Here is a 15,301-nt window from a genome sequence, read left to right as displayed (position 1 = left end):
CGACTCGTCGATCAGATCCGCCACAAGCGACTGCAGGACCATACGCACATCCAATGTGCAGGACGTACGCCTGTAGAGCGACTACACGGGCGTACTCCTGGTTGCCCTGCAACATGTATTCCTACACATCGAATCGAGTAACAGGAAGAACCAAAATACGAGTTGTGGAAGGTATGTCCACTCCTCGGGCTGATTGGTTACTAGGCTTACCGCTTACCATATTTCGCGGCATGTGGCTAGTACTTTCAAACGCTTAACCACCGCTACCACACACTACGACCTTATCAAATTTAACAACACAGACGGGGTATCATCTTAACCCTGATACCTCACATAATTTTCGTCCGTCATCCTTATAATGATTGCAGGAAGGTAAACAGTACAACTCCTATATCGCGCGAGTGACAGGAAATCACCCGACTTCTACCGGTCCTATTAGTAGAGCGGCTATTCGAACTCAAGTGCTAGTATCCAATACATTGGTTGCTAAGAAAATGTGACAAGGGTTGCTCATACAATTCCTAAAAACGTAATGCACAGATAGATATAAATAATATAGGTTGTAGTGTAAGTAAAATAGGGGTTATGTCCGGGGCTTGCCTTCTTGCGTAGGGTTGGGGGCAGAAGTGTCAAAGTTTTCCGAACTTTGGTTCAGAGCTTCAGTTAGACCTTCGGCGACGCTCTCGGGGTCTTCAGAAACTTCTACGGCTTGATCCGAGATCAGTTCGTAATCACCGTCGGCGAGAGTAGTCGGATCTACATGATATGCAAATATGTAAATTAAGGAATGCATATTCTTTTATTTTATTTCATGATATAGTTGCAATCCAAGCAGTTAACACATATGAACTTATGAACCAAAAGGGGGTTTAGTCTTGAGTTATCATTTATATTTAAATCATGATTATAGTTTTGGATTTATTGAAAACAGGAACTAAAATTTCAAGTTTAAATTTAAATCTTAGGCAAATATAATTATAAAGTTTTGAAAATTAATTATAGACTAATTATCAATATATTAGATCATCACAAAAAGATCTAGTTAATTAAGCCTAAGAAACATGCTTAGTTAATTTCAAATCATCTTGAATTTGAATTATCTAAATTCAAAAGAAGTTAAACTACAAAACAGTGCTAGGTTTGAAACTTTAACACAAATTCACATATGACCTATAAAATTTACATACCAAAAATCATAAGAAACAAATCTAATATGTAGAAGTTATGTACAAAATATCTTTTAACATTAAATTTGAGATAGATTCAAAAATATTTAGTTTCAAACTAAACTTCATTAATAAAAGTTGTAGGGTTTGAAATCTAGTTTCCAACAAAATTCGTTTTGCAATTTTTCGATTTTTCTACAGTTTTCTACGAATTTTATAAGACAGCAACATCAATCACATTAAATAACAAAACACATAGGGGGGTCCTCGGTATTTTGCGTTTGGGTCCCTGGAATAAGTTTTCTTCTCACAGATGTGCCCCTGCCCGACCCCGACGGCGACTGGCCGATTGGCTCAAGCACGTTCTCGCCGGCGGCGAGCTTTCCGGCGGGGAGGGGCTGACCGAGCATGACCTACGGAACCTAGGGAGTGGTTTGGGAGGGAGTGTGCTCGACGGGCGGTAGTGGAACACGGCCGGCGATGGGAAAGTGCGGCGGCCGCGTCGGGTCACCGATGTTCCCGGCGAAGGGCCGGTGAACACAAGCAAGGAAGGCGTGCACGAACATCAGTAGGCTACGGGGAATCGACTTGTGCACCTGGATGGGCCAGAGATCAAGCGGAAGGAGCTGTCGACGGTGAGGTCGAGCTCGGGCGGCTCCGGTGAGAGGCGGCTCGGGGTGAGAGCAATTCCGGCGGAGGAAGGTCGGGGGCTGGATCGGATCAGGTTGGGGAGCTAGGGGAGAAGGTGGGGAAGCGGTTGGCCGAGGGAATTTGGGCGGGGTGGCGCGGTTGAGGAGAAGCGGCGGCGGCTCGGTGTCACGAGGAGGAAGAAGGGGCAAAGCAGCCGGGGAGAGGGGGGTTCGGTCGGGTTTTGTAGCAACGCACAGCTTGTAGAAGAGAGGGAGAGGGAGAGAGAGAGGGGGCGGTCACGGCCGAGCCCACGACGGCGGGTGGTGAGGTGGCGGCCGGCGGTGCTCGGGGAGGCCGTGGCGCGCGCGAGGCAGGACAGCAAGGCTAGGCTTGAGCTGCGGGCAAGGTCGGGGTGACGCGTGGGGAGGGGCGGCAGCAGGAGGTGGATGGTGGTGATGGTGGCAGAGCGACGGCTAGGGGGAGAGCTTTGCACCGGCGGCAGAAGGGGAAGCAGAGGAGCAGAAGGGGCTCAGAGGAAGAAGAAGGAGGAGAAAAAGTCCAAGGGCTCATGTGGAAAATTGAAAAGATCCAGGAACTTCCCTGTAAAGTAAAGTTCCCCGTTGATCTAAAGCTCTAATGAGAAAGTGCCCAAAACAAAAGTTGTAGAGTTTTTCAAGCTCTACAAAAATGCTTTAGGGCTCAAGTTCAAAAACTCAAAGTTTGCAGCTTTACATGATAGGTTTTGAATAAAGGTGAAATTTGAATTACCTTTGTCCTTACCAAAGTGAATTTGATCAAATTTTAAACACATTTGCAAAAGTTCATGGAAGGGCATGATGACTTGTACTCTTACATATTAGCCCTCAAGTAAACATGAAATTTACTCTTACACAACAACTATTTTGCATAAAAGACCCTATGGCTTTTGTTTTATTTACACTTAAAGGCTTAATTCCTTAGATTTTAATCTACCTTTTACACTTTCTTTCTCATAGTAATATAAATTTAACACTTAGTATTATTTTTCTCCTAGGTTTTAATGATACCTTCCATTCCACCCAATTTACACTTAAGGCCTATACTTTATAGAAATTACAAATATACCCCTAGCCTTTTGTACTACCCATATTTACCATAGCAAGCCCACATATATCACACTAAAACCTAGTGTCTATGTCTCTAATTATCTGAATGTCACACTTGCTTCCCACGATCAAATCCACACTAAGGACGCCTTGTGCCTCTGATGTTTGGCCATTGAAATCGCTCAGCATGATGTTGGTCTTGACCAGATCTCTAGTGGACCGCCCCAACTAACGCAGCACTGAGTACGGCATTATGTTAACTATCACTCCTGTGTCAACCAACATCTTGTTGACAGGCTAGCTGTTTATGTAACCCTTAAGGTATAAAGCTTTCAAATGCTTGTAGTTCTTTGCTTGGGGCTTCTCAAATATAACTGGCTGTGGCCCTAAGTCAAGCTAGGCTACCGGTAACTCTTCACGGCTTTGGGCGTGGAACTCCGCAGGGAGTACAAACACCATATGTGCATCAGTCGATGTCTTCACATCAGCTCTTGTTGGCTTTGGATGCCACTCCTTCTTGGGAGGGTGCGACTCCCTTTTCTGGGTGTAATGGACTTTGCCTGCCAAATCCGGGCACGCCTTCCTTAGTGTCTCAAGATATCTAGCCTTGGCTTCCTCCAGACTGGGCAGCCGCTGTACCCTACATTTCTGGGAACGGTTAAGTCCATCAGGGCACCAGTGCGGCCGGTGATACTTATCCTCCTCTTCGAAGTCCACCCTTTTGCGTGGTGGATGAATCTGCTCATGCTGGGGCGATACAGGTCCCAAACGTCAAAAAATCAAGAACCCTTCTGCATCATGTGGCAGAACCAACCTGAATTACACTGGCTCAAGTATGCAAGTCCTCTCTCTCAAGTACTCCAATCATACTTCAAATGGTGTAACCCCTTGGCCTGTCGGTAATGTCCCGATAAACCACCGAAAGTAGGATCAAACAAGGTACCTCGCACGAAGGCGAGTCCAGAGATACAATCGCCATCATATTTTACATCACAAGCACTTATATTACAAAAGTTTCTAGAATAGCATAAGTGCTAAACTGATAGGAATTATTACAAACTAGTTTAAAGATTCAAGTTGATGGTAGCAGAGTTTAATGTACGACAACTGTACACATCGCCAGTACGGACATCATGCTAAGCCATGGCATGACATCACTCGTTATGATCAGTGTTGGCCGGGGACGGGTCCCACTCCATGGACTAACCATCAGGCAAAGCATAAGGCCAAGGCATGGGAAGAGTAGGGTCTTCAGAGACATTACCTGAAATAAAATCATATTGCAAGACTGAGTACTCTAATACTCAGCAAGGCTTACCCGGAATTAGGGTATACTTAGCCCGTAACTAGACCATGAAGGCTTTGCAAAGGTTTTGGTTTTAGCTTTTGCTGAAAAGCAACAAAGAGTAGATCCTTACTTTCATGTTTTAGCTTTCAGTTTTTAGTTCCTTTAACCATTCTAGATAAGCACCTATAACTATTCAAGCAAGGTAGAGCCTCTTTAAAGCATACCTCAGTATTACTCATCATAAGATTTCTCTTGTTACTCTATGTGGCAGAAGTATTAAGCAGTCTCAATCTCCGCGAGAAACGGATGATTCTGAATCGAATTTCAACCCTTGCAAGGTAAACCTAACTCACACGCTTGGAACACCAACAGGTCGTTCCGAAGCAACCGTTTGCCTTTCATTCCGGGTTGTGGAACAAAGCCACCACAAGCGACTGCAGGACCATCCAATGTGCAGGACATACGTCTACAGCACGACTGTATGACCCTATTCCCATCTGCTCTGCAAAACATACTCCCACACGTCAGTGCGTGTAAACATAAAATAAAAGTCGAGTGGTGGGGGACGAGTTCACTTGCCGGACCGATTGGTTACTAGGCTTACCGCTTACCATATTTCATGGCATGTGGCTAGTACTTTCAAATACTTAACTGCCACTACCACACACTGCAACCTTAACAAAATTCATCAACACAGACGGGGCATTATTCCTTTCCATAATACTGCACGTAACCCCGTCCGTCATCCTTATAGTGATTACAGGATTGTAAACATCTAATTCCTATATCGCGCGAGTGACCGGAAATCACTTGACTTCTACCGGTCCTATCAGCATGGCACTAGTCGGACTCAGGTTCTAATATTCAGTATATCATTTCCTAGTAATATGCAACTATGGTTTCTAGATAACTCCTAAGAAGTTAATGCACAAGTATACATATATAAATGTAGATTACAATGTAAATAAAATAGTAGGTTTATGTCCAGGGTTTGCCTTCACTGGCGAGGCTGGGGTCAGAGATGTTAACAAATTCTTCTGAACTTGGTTTGGGGCTTCAGTTAATTCTCCGATGACATTTCCGGGGTCTTCAGAGATTTCCACTTCAGGTTCCGGGAGAATCTGATAGTCTCCGTCGGCGAGAAGCATCGAGTCTATATGTGATGTAAATAATGGAGTTTAGAAAATGCATGGACATAAACCTACTATTCTGTTTCACAATAAAGTTGCAATCCAACTAAATTAACATTACATACTAGCAAACAACACAATTTCCCTTCACTGGGCAGTCATTTATCAGGTATTAACCAATTTACCTAATCACATTAAGTAACATGGTTGGTTACGCTAAATATTTAACTAACTGCATGACGTAGCATGTTTGGTGATCTTAAACAATTAAATTAATTACATTTAACACTTTTATTTATTTGACTAGCTAATTATCTTTAATAACCCTAGGTTATTATTTAATATGGATCTACTTATCAAGTTCTATTTATTTTAGTTGTTCTACACCTGATTATGGGTTGAGAATTTGTGGACATGCTACACTACTTAAGAGTAACACCTCAAAATATTCTCATAATTTTTCATGAATAAAAACTAGCATAAATGAATTAACTTTGAAAACAAGCAAAAATCCATAACTTGGTGTATAGCCTACTATTAATCCTAATACTTTTACTATGGATTACACATGCAAATAGAAAGTTATGGTATAAATTTCAAATACACATACTAACAGAAACATCCTTAATTAAAATCTAAGCATTTCATCAACATATAACAAAGAGGTACTCAGATTTCTAAGTAATTGAGTAGTAAAGAACTCGAAATTTTTACACAGAGCTAAAAATGGAACATACAACCTAGATTCCAAAATTCAGCCACAACACATGCATATAACATGAGATAAAAATAAAACACTCATTTCCTAGTATTTAATTTACATCCGAAACTACACACATACAGCTTGAGCTTACTATATAAAAGTAGTCGAATATAACTTAAGGATCCAAACAAAACTAGTTTGGCATTTTTCTGAATTTTTTACAATTTTCTACACATTTTTGAAGTTCACAGCTTTTGAATTGGGGGGGGGGATCTGGAATCTTGCAGCTAGACCCTTAGAACTTTTGAAATCATCACAAATAAGCCCTTGGCTCGTCGGGGAAGAAGGGGCAGAGCCGTTGCCGGCAAAATTCTAGCGAGGGTCGGCGTTGGGGGTGGAGAAGGGCTGGCCTATGGGCACCAGGAGCTCACGGCGCATCCATAGGTGGGCTTGGGAGGAAGAGGGGGTGACCGGAGAGGAGCTCGTCGGCGAGGGGCTTCCCGGCGAGGAGGGTGGCCAAGCTCGGGCTTAATAGCTGCAGGAGGAGGAGGAGAAGCTATTGGGATGGTCGGATTGGATGGAGGAGGGGTGGAGGTAAGGGCTCGACGGCGACAGGATCTCACCGGAGAAGAGTAGAACGACGGCGACCGGGCTCCGGCGAAGGATTGGCGTCGGGGTGGGGTCGTAGAGCTTCAGCGTGGCATGGTGAAGCTTCCTAGGTGGTTGTCCGGGACAATGGGGGGCTCGAGGTGGGAGCTCCACGGCGACCAGGGACTCGCCGGCGAAGAAGAAGGAGGCGGCGGTGGTGTTTCGGGCTCTAGGCGATTGGAGAGCAAAAGAGTGAGTGGAATGGGAAGAGAGAGAGTTAGTGCTACTCTTGAACCAGAAAAGAGAGGGCGAGAGGGCGTGCACGGGCGGCTGCTGCGGCAGCAAGGTGGCGGACGGCAGAGCCGCGGGGTGGTGTGGCATGCGCGCGAGAGGGCCAGGGAGGAGGAGCTAGGGCGGTGCTCGGGCTGGGTGCGACGCGTGGAGGCGAGGGCAGCAGGAGGCGGCGCCGGGGAGGAGCTGGCGTGGCGTTGAGCGGCGCTGACGGCCGGCGGCAGAGAAGCAGAGTAGGCGCCAGAGGAAGAAGAAGAGGGGAGGGGGTCCGAGGGACCTCATTGGAATTTGCAAAAAACCTCAGGGACTCCTTTGTAAACTGGATTTTCCCACTGATCCAAAGCTCTAATAAGGAAATGACCAAAATAGAGGTTGTAGAGTTTTTCAAATGCTACAACTTTGCTCTGGGGTTCAACTTCAAAAGCCTAAAGCACAATGCTTTATTTTACCATTTTGCACTCAAATCAAACTTAATTAAGTTTTGTCCTTCTCAAGGTAAATTTCTTATAACTTTGGACCTTATTGCAAGTATTTATGACATGTCATGATGACATATACCTTTTTACACTTTGACCCTTGGTAATTTTTGGATGTTAATTTTATACTTCAACTAATTTACATAAAAGGACTTGTACTTTCATAAATTTACACAAATACCCTTATTTTCATAACTTTGCCCAATTTTCACACAATTTAATCCACACCAAACATTCCTCCTATTGGTTTGCTCTATTTAACACCTAGGGTGTCACACATCACGCTTCCGAGATCCGTACTTTGGACAATCCTCAGTAGTAGGCAATCGGCTCATGCTAGAGTCCCAGCAATACTTGAAGAACGGGCAATGCCAATGATCACGCGTATCCTCCTGCTTCTTCAGACTTTTCCCAGTAGAATGTTCATACTCTTCCTCCTCTGACTCATGCTGGAGACGTTGCTGGTACTGGTATTCGTACTTTTTGAGGAGATCGGAAGAAGCCGGTCGTTGATTCCTGACATGCCTTACTTGTTCTTCCGTGATATATCCCTTTTTCCCTTTTTGGGGCCGATCGCAGGGATCGGCCTCTTCATTCCTGGTGCGGCAGCGTGGTGCAAGCCCTGCCATATTAATGCCAAGTGCAAAATCCAATTGTCTTCTTGCAGATCAATCATAACCTTCTACCATATTCACGCTTGGAAAAGGCTGGGTATCGACCTTCATGGCATTTTGACCTAAGATCAATCGGCCTTGTTCAATAGCCGATTGGATCTGCCGACGGAGCTCCTTGCAGTTGCTAGTGTTGTGAGTGAAAGAATGATGCCACTTGGAATATGATCTCCCTTGCAGCTCTTGTGTTGTAGGAAGCTTGCAGCCTTCAGGTAACTTTAACTGCTTCTCCTTCAATAACAGATCAAATATCTGTTCAACTTTGCTCACGTCAAAGTCAAAATCTTTTGTAGGTCCCTGCTGTTTCACCCACTTATAGGACATGGGATTCCCCCCCCCCCCCGAGTCCACTCTGCAACTGCTACTTCTTGGTCATCCCTAGAATCCTCAGCATCTTCTGTGTCGATCAGTGTTACTTGATGCTTGAACCTGTCCTAGTATAGTTCTGGGTGGCGCTGCTCATATGTTGTTAACTTTTGCACCAAGTGCGCCAAAGAATTGAACTCCAATTGGAAAGCTAGATCCTTGATCGGCTTTAGTAGTCCTAAGGATGCCAACTCGACCGCCTCCTTATCTGAAATACGGGTCGAGTAGCATCAGTTCTTGACCTCTCTGAAATGTTGGATATATTCTGCCACGATTTCCCCTTGCTTCTGCCGTACTTGGACCAAGTCGGCAATCCCGGCCTCTGTAGCTTCCGAGTGATATTGAATATGAAACTACTCCTCTAGCTGCTTCCAGGTGCGGATCGAATCAAGGCCTAATGATGTGTACCATCCAAAGGTTGGCCCTGTAAGAGACTATGAGAAAAACCTTACTCGCAAGGGATCTGACACCGAGATCATCCCTAATTGCGCCAAGTATCGGCTCACATGCTCGATGGAGCTAGATCCTTCCGCTCCACTGAACTTGGTGAACTCAGCGAGCCGATACTTGGGCAGCAGGGGAATTAGATCATAGTCACTGGGATACGGCTTAGTATAGCCGATCGCCCATCTCTTTGGTAGAATGCCAAATTGATCAATTAAGATGGCACTGATATGGTCTACCGTCTGTGCTCCTAGGGCCGAGTGCATACTGTCATGACTCGGCCCGGTGGCATAAGCAGCTAGCCACGCTTGTTTGTCAGCATCTACCCCAGAAACTCCTCCAGTCGCCGTCTGCACCGAATGTACCGGATTATTGCTGTCCGATATATAAGCACACATGTACCCGTGCGGGATCTCCTTGGGAAGCTCGCTGAAGAACTGGTGATCCACAAGGTCACCTCCCGCCTTGTAGATGACGTAGGCTGGGGAGCCATGTGACTCTGGAGCCGCGAGCGCATAACGCAGCGGTGGCTTGGCTTGGAACGATAATTCCCCTTTATGACTCCCCGGGGTAGGTCCCGTCAGAGAGTACTGATGCTTCATGATGTCCTGAACCACGCGTAGTGCGATACGCTCGAAAGCATTCACCAGGCTCTCGGAGTGCCACTGTAGTGAGTGGGCCACCATGTAGTTTACTTCCTGGCGCAAAGCTTTGGTACGATCTTCTGAACGGGTGGATAGGTCCACGTCATCAAGGGCACCTTCTAGTGAGAACCCCTTCCACCTAACGCCGTGGTGGCGGGTTTTCTCAAAAGAGCTGATGAGATCGGCTTCGAAGAGAGCCTTGATCTTGTCGTATTTCTGCTTGTGCTCGCAAGGCAGCTCCTCGTATGTGATCGGATCCTCCCTCATCATCCCGTCAGTAGAAGTCGATGTAGTTGATGAAGATGGTCCCACTGGGCGTGCCAGAATGTGTTGTCGGTCAAAACCCACCGGCGAGCAACGACAGGCAACACGAGGAGCCAGGAGGCTCCCGGGATTGCTGGTGGGACCCGGTCCCTCGGTCATCAGCCCGGGATCCGGCACACGACCTGGCGTCTGGGTTGCTAGGCGTGCCACCTGACTTTGTACTTGATCAGGAAGGTGCAGAAGTGATTTATGTTAGTTTCCTGCATGCACAGACACGTGTAAACATTAGTCCGAGCTATGATCAGCTCATCGGGTAATTCCCGATATCGGCTGTAAAGAGCCGATTATGTCCAGTATCAGATCAGATCTAAGTATTTGAATAAAGCACGCATATCCAATGGTAATATAAAAACTTGCTCTGTAACTAGTATGCTAATCCGATCTACGACGGTTAGAGGCTAACAGATACGAAAGGTAACAAAATAGCAACGTAAACAGAAGCCTAAAAACCAACAGAGAGCCGATTCTTGGAACAATCTCTCTTTAGGTTGATACAAAGCATCAAGCGTACTGCCGAAACGTTCAACCCATTTGAAGGGCCTAATCATGCAGATGTTAAGCTAAATCTTCGATGAACAAAGACTAACCATAACAGATTGGATCTACTAATCAAGAACAGAGCAAGGTGCTACCCTTATACCCGAAATTGGGCATGAGAATAGCTAAATGTTTACAAGAAACAAACGATGAATGAATAAAGCATGAAAGAGCTAATGCTACTCTATAAACGCCTAGATAACTAGTGTCACTCGCCATCAACAATGCTTCAGTACGAGAAACACAAAGGTAGACAGGTAGGAATGATGCTGCGTGATCGGGGCTGCAAGGCACTTTCCCGAAGAAACCCTAGAACAGGGGTGGCGATGCGCCGAGAGTTGTTGTGGATGATTGTTTGTTCGTCCTTTTATTCATAGTACAAGGTACATATTTATAGTCCAGAGACTTCCCTTACCTAACTAATCCTAACTGACCACGACATGAATCCTAGCTATCTCTATCTAAACTTATTTTAAATGCACACACCTATCTAGATGCATGGCCAATTCTGGCCTCAAATGCCCGCGCAGGGGCCGATTCGCAAGCCCACTGTGATTATCTTTTGAGACCTTCTTGCTTCATGGCCCACCTTCTGGCCTAGCCAAATTATGGTGATAACAGATACACAATATCAAGGTTATCTGATTCGGCCCTGATTCTGATCCCAGAGAACCCTTCCCACCGTCCAGCCGAGTGCCTGTCCGCTGGGTCATTAAGCAGCCCTAAAGAACCAAGCTCCACTCGGTAGGGAGGTACCTGGGTCTACTTCCATCCAAAGTCATGAAGCTAGTCGGTGCTCATTATAGTCAAAGCAATCCTCCGGATCCTCAAGCTCCTGCGACAGTCCTGATGTTAGTGAACTCCTACCTATTCTTTAGTCTACAACAGGATGCATCCCTAGGTGCACCAGTTGGGTGTAGCCCCCGAGCCTTGGAAGGGTTCATAGACACGTTTCGAGGGTCAATGGAATGGGCCTATCCTCCCTTTTCCCGATTGTTGATACCTTTAAGAATTTACACAGTGCCCAGCCCCTAAGCGAGGTCACAACGGAGTAATGGAGATATGCCAAGTCAATAGACGGCGCCCAGCCCCCGGTCACAATCACTGGAGGAGTCAAGAAGACACGCCGAGTCAATAAGCGGCGCCCCCCGAGTAGGGTCAGCAGAGTCATGGAGACACGCCGTCAATAAGCGGTGCCCAGCTCCTAAGCAGGGTTACTGGTGGAGTCACGGAGACATGCCGAGCGGAGACATGGACACATGCCGAGTCAATAAGCGGCATCCAGCCCCCAAGTAGAGACACACCGAGTCAATAAGCAGCACCCAACCCCCGAGTAGGGTCACTGGGGAGTCACAGAGACACGTTGAGTCAATAAGCGGCACCCAGCCCCCGAGCAGGGTCACTGGCGGAGCCACGAAGACATGCCGAGTCAAGAAGCGACGCCGAGCCTCAAAGCAGGGTCACTAGCGGAGTCGCGAAGATGTACCGAGTAAAATGCAACGCCCAGCCCCCGAGCAGGGTCACTAGTGGAGTCACAGAGACACGCCAAGTAGTTTGAAATTTATTTCCTACGTAATAGGGAATCAACAGAACTGAAATCTTTTTCAGGGAGAAACTTCCGGAGCACTACTTGATCTCCCCACCATCTATCGCCTAACGCCGTTTCCTCCTTTTCACCACTGCCTTCCTCTACGCGAGGTGGGTCTTTTACTATTAGGACTAACTGTGCCGCCTGGATTTTTACCATTTGCCGATCTCCTCTAGCGTACACTCCTCGTCTACTGCAGGGATGATTCAAATTTTGAACATAGAGCCGAAGGGGTGGTTAGGTCTTGGGCCTAAAAGAAACTGACCCAGCCCATCCTTATCCACTTGCTCTTGCCTTCCTCTGATTTCTCCTCTGCCGCTGACCCATTTTAGATCTCACTAGCGTCCCTCAAAAGCTATCACCCTTTAACCTGCACAGCCACTACCACCTCGCTTCCCGATCAGCCAGCCTTGCTGTTGGGTATTTTAATGACTGTGAATAAATCTGCAAAAGGATGGATACTATCGTAGCATTCACCCACGAGTATTCAAGGGTATCAAATCCACAGGGAACGTGTGTGCTATAACTTCTACTTTCGTCGGTCCAAGGACACACCATGATAAGTGCCGAGGATGGAGAGGAGTTAAAGGTCGATCTCTTAGGGAGACATACTCGCTTCGGGCACCGGCTTACCCCTGAAATGGCTAGGAGACTCCAGCTAACGACTCTACGCTATAAACAAATATGGAGGATTACGAAGGACCAACAAGGCTGTCACCACCTGCCACCTACCTCTAACAAACCGTGGGATATAAGGCAAATTAAGGTAACCCTTAGCCTAGACACCATGTCTATGCTACTGATTACTACTGCAATCTGACTATGTCTGAATTCCCATAGCAACCTATGGCACTCTCTATAAATACAGAGCGACGAACCCGCGTGTAAGAGAACTGATCTCACTCGGATATAAGTATTATGAAAGATAGGAATCACAAATACTAACTTACTCATACCAGAGGAAGCCAGCTGTCACACCCGGTTTTAAGTACAAAAATGAATGCATAACTATATGTATAACAGGATCAAGTTCCATACATATAGTGACTTCATCAGTGAATAATCAGCAACAGTATCACGAAAAGAGAATTAAAAGACTATAAAGATTATTAGAGTTATACAGCTCATCCTGGAAACGAAGACTCCAAACTTCACACCTGGTTGCATAGGCCTAGAACTCAGCATCATCTTCAAAAGACTTCACATCACAATCCGCTAAGGTTTTAGGTCGCAGTGGTCATAACCCTCCCTAATGAGGAAGATGCCTTAACCAAGATCATATCTAAGCCTCAAGAGGACCGGGCTATACCCCATCAACGCACTCCCCTCTTGCCATTTCGGTAAGATCATCACAAGCTAGAGTTTCTAATTAATTAGCTAAGACCAGAGCCATATAGTATTGTGGTTGCACTATTTTCCTAGGTTGTTCTCCAGGTTCTGATTCAAACATATGATCTTGTGATTAACAACACAAAGAGCATGAACATGGATAAAATAGGTGTAACATCATCATTGTTGTCATCATGCTTATATATTATTCCCAAACTAGAACCAATTATAGCAACTAAGCAAAAACTACCCGACAAGAAAGGTAAAACCTAGGTCGACAAGGAATGATCGTAAAGACTAGGCATATCCTTAATTAGGATCTGTCAGATTAAGACACATGCATGCATAAAAGAAAGTTATATTTATTACGATTATTAGAATAAAGCATGATCAAGGAAACGCTTGCCTTTCTTCTAGAGCATAGCTGCTCAGAGTCTTCAACTCTTATTCTTGGAACTCTTAATCTTCAATGCTCTTGGACTGCGCTCCTTCTAACGTCAAACGAGCATCGGACCGAAGCACAATAATAATAAACAAACAAAAATAACTAAGAATAGGTACACCAAACAAAAGGAAAGCTTAAGAAGAAATACTAAAGGAGACGGCCCTTGCTACGGTCACGAGAACAAAAGAAACACGAAAAACGGAGCTACGATAGAAAAGAAACAGCTATCGGAAGATTTATGTTATAAAAGAGACAAAAGAACTATAAGCTTCATTTATTTTAATTTAGAAAACTAATGTCAAAGGTATCCAAAATAGAATATCCCTAATTATAATTAACTTATATTATATTTGCATTTATAAAGATGAGGTACAACTTAGTCAAATTTTATATATAATTGTCCATGTACAAATTATCCTAATTAAACAATTAATTAGAAAAGAAACTGGTGAGAGTATCTAAACGTCGAACTTTATGGTTCGTGTTGAACTAAACAAATTATAACTAAAACACATTTAAGTTGATATTATTCAAATTAACATTAATTAAGAAAATCGGAGTAAAGACTTAATTGGATTTTAATTGGAAAAACTAGATGAGAGGACACTAATCAAATTAAATCTCTTTTTAATTTTAAAGATAGGACCTACGATACAACAACACTACAAAATGATAGCTTAGGGATCAAAACGGATCTAACACGAGGAAACTACGCACGAAACAATGTTGCAAGGACCTATACGTGATTAACTATAGATTTCAGGGGCTAGTAGGGAAGATCTGCAAGACACAGAAATAGTGCTCGCAAATTAGGAAAAGTTTAGCGTTAGATCTGAAAAAGACCATGGGTGGGGCTGGTTTGCAAAGATGCAATAGATCCAGGGGTTTTCTGCGAAGTTTGCAAGACACAGAGAAAACTGCAGGAATTATAGAATCTTTCAGGGGCTAAATTGTAAAAGCTCGGGCAACAGGCTCCCATTGTGGCTGGCACCCACTGTTGGCTGGATTCCGGGCGATTCAGGGCATGGGAGATCGCGGGGAGCAGGGGAAAAGAAAGAGGACGATGAGGGGATTCGATTTTAGCTCTTACCCATGGCGAAGAGGCACCGTGGCGGCGGGAATCCCGCCTGGAAGAGGCGGCGGCGCACTGCTCCGAGGCGGCGGCGCTTCTGCTCATAGCAAGGAGGCCTGGGAGGTGCAGGAGGGAGGGCTGCGTAGCTCAGTGGCGTGCAGGGCCAAGGCGTGCCGGGGGCTAGGGCACGGCTGCAAGGGGAAAGGCGCGGCTGCATGGGGGCACTGCTATAGGGGAAGGCCAGGGCGTGGAGGAACGCTGCATCCTGGCGAAGGAAGGTGCAGCAGGCCTCGGCGGGGGTGCTGCAGCGATTCCAGGCGGCGCCTGATGTCGCATGCAGGGGCGGGCGCCAGGAGAGGGGTGACGCAGGGGGCTGCGGGGAACAGGGGTTCGTGGTGGAGGCCTAAGGCCGGCGATGCAGAATGGGGATGCGCGGGGTTGCCTTTTTATAGGGCGAGGAGGCTGGGCTGGTGGACTGGGCATCAGCACGCAGGTCAGGTTGGGCTGGGCCGAAGGCCGAAGCG

This window comes from Panicum hallii, chromosome 4 (genome assembly GCF_002211085.1).
Source record: "Panicum hallii strain FIL2 chromosome 4, PHallii_v3.1, whole genome shotgun sequence".
Classification (NCBI taxonomy): domain Eukaryota; kingdom Viridiplantae; phylum Streptophyta; class Magnoliopsida; order Poales; family Poaceae; genus Panicum; species Panicum hallii.
Note: the sequence above shows the minus strand (reverse complement) of the source record.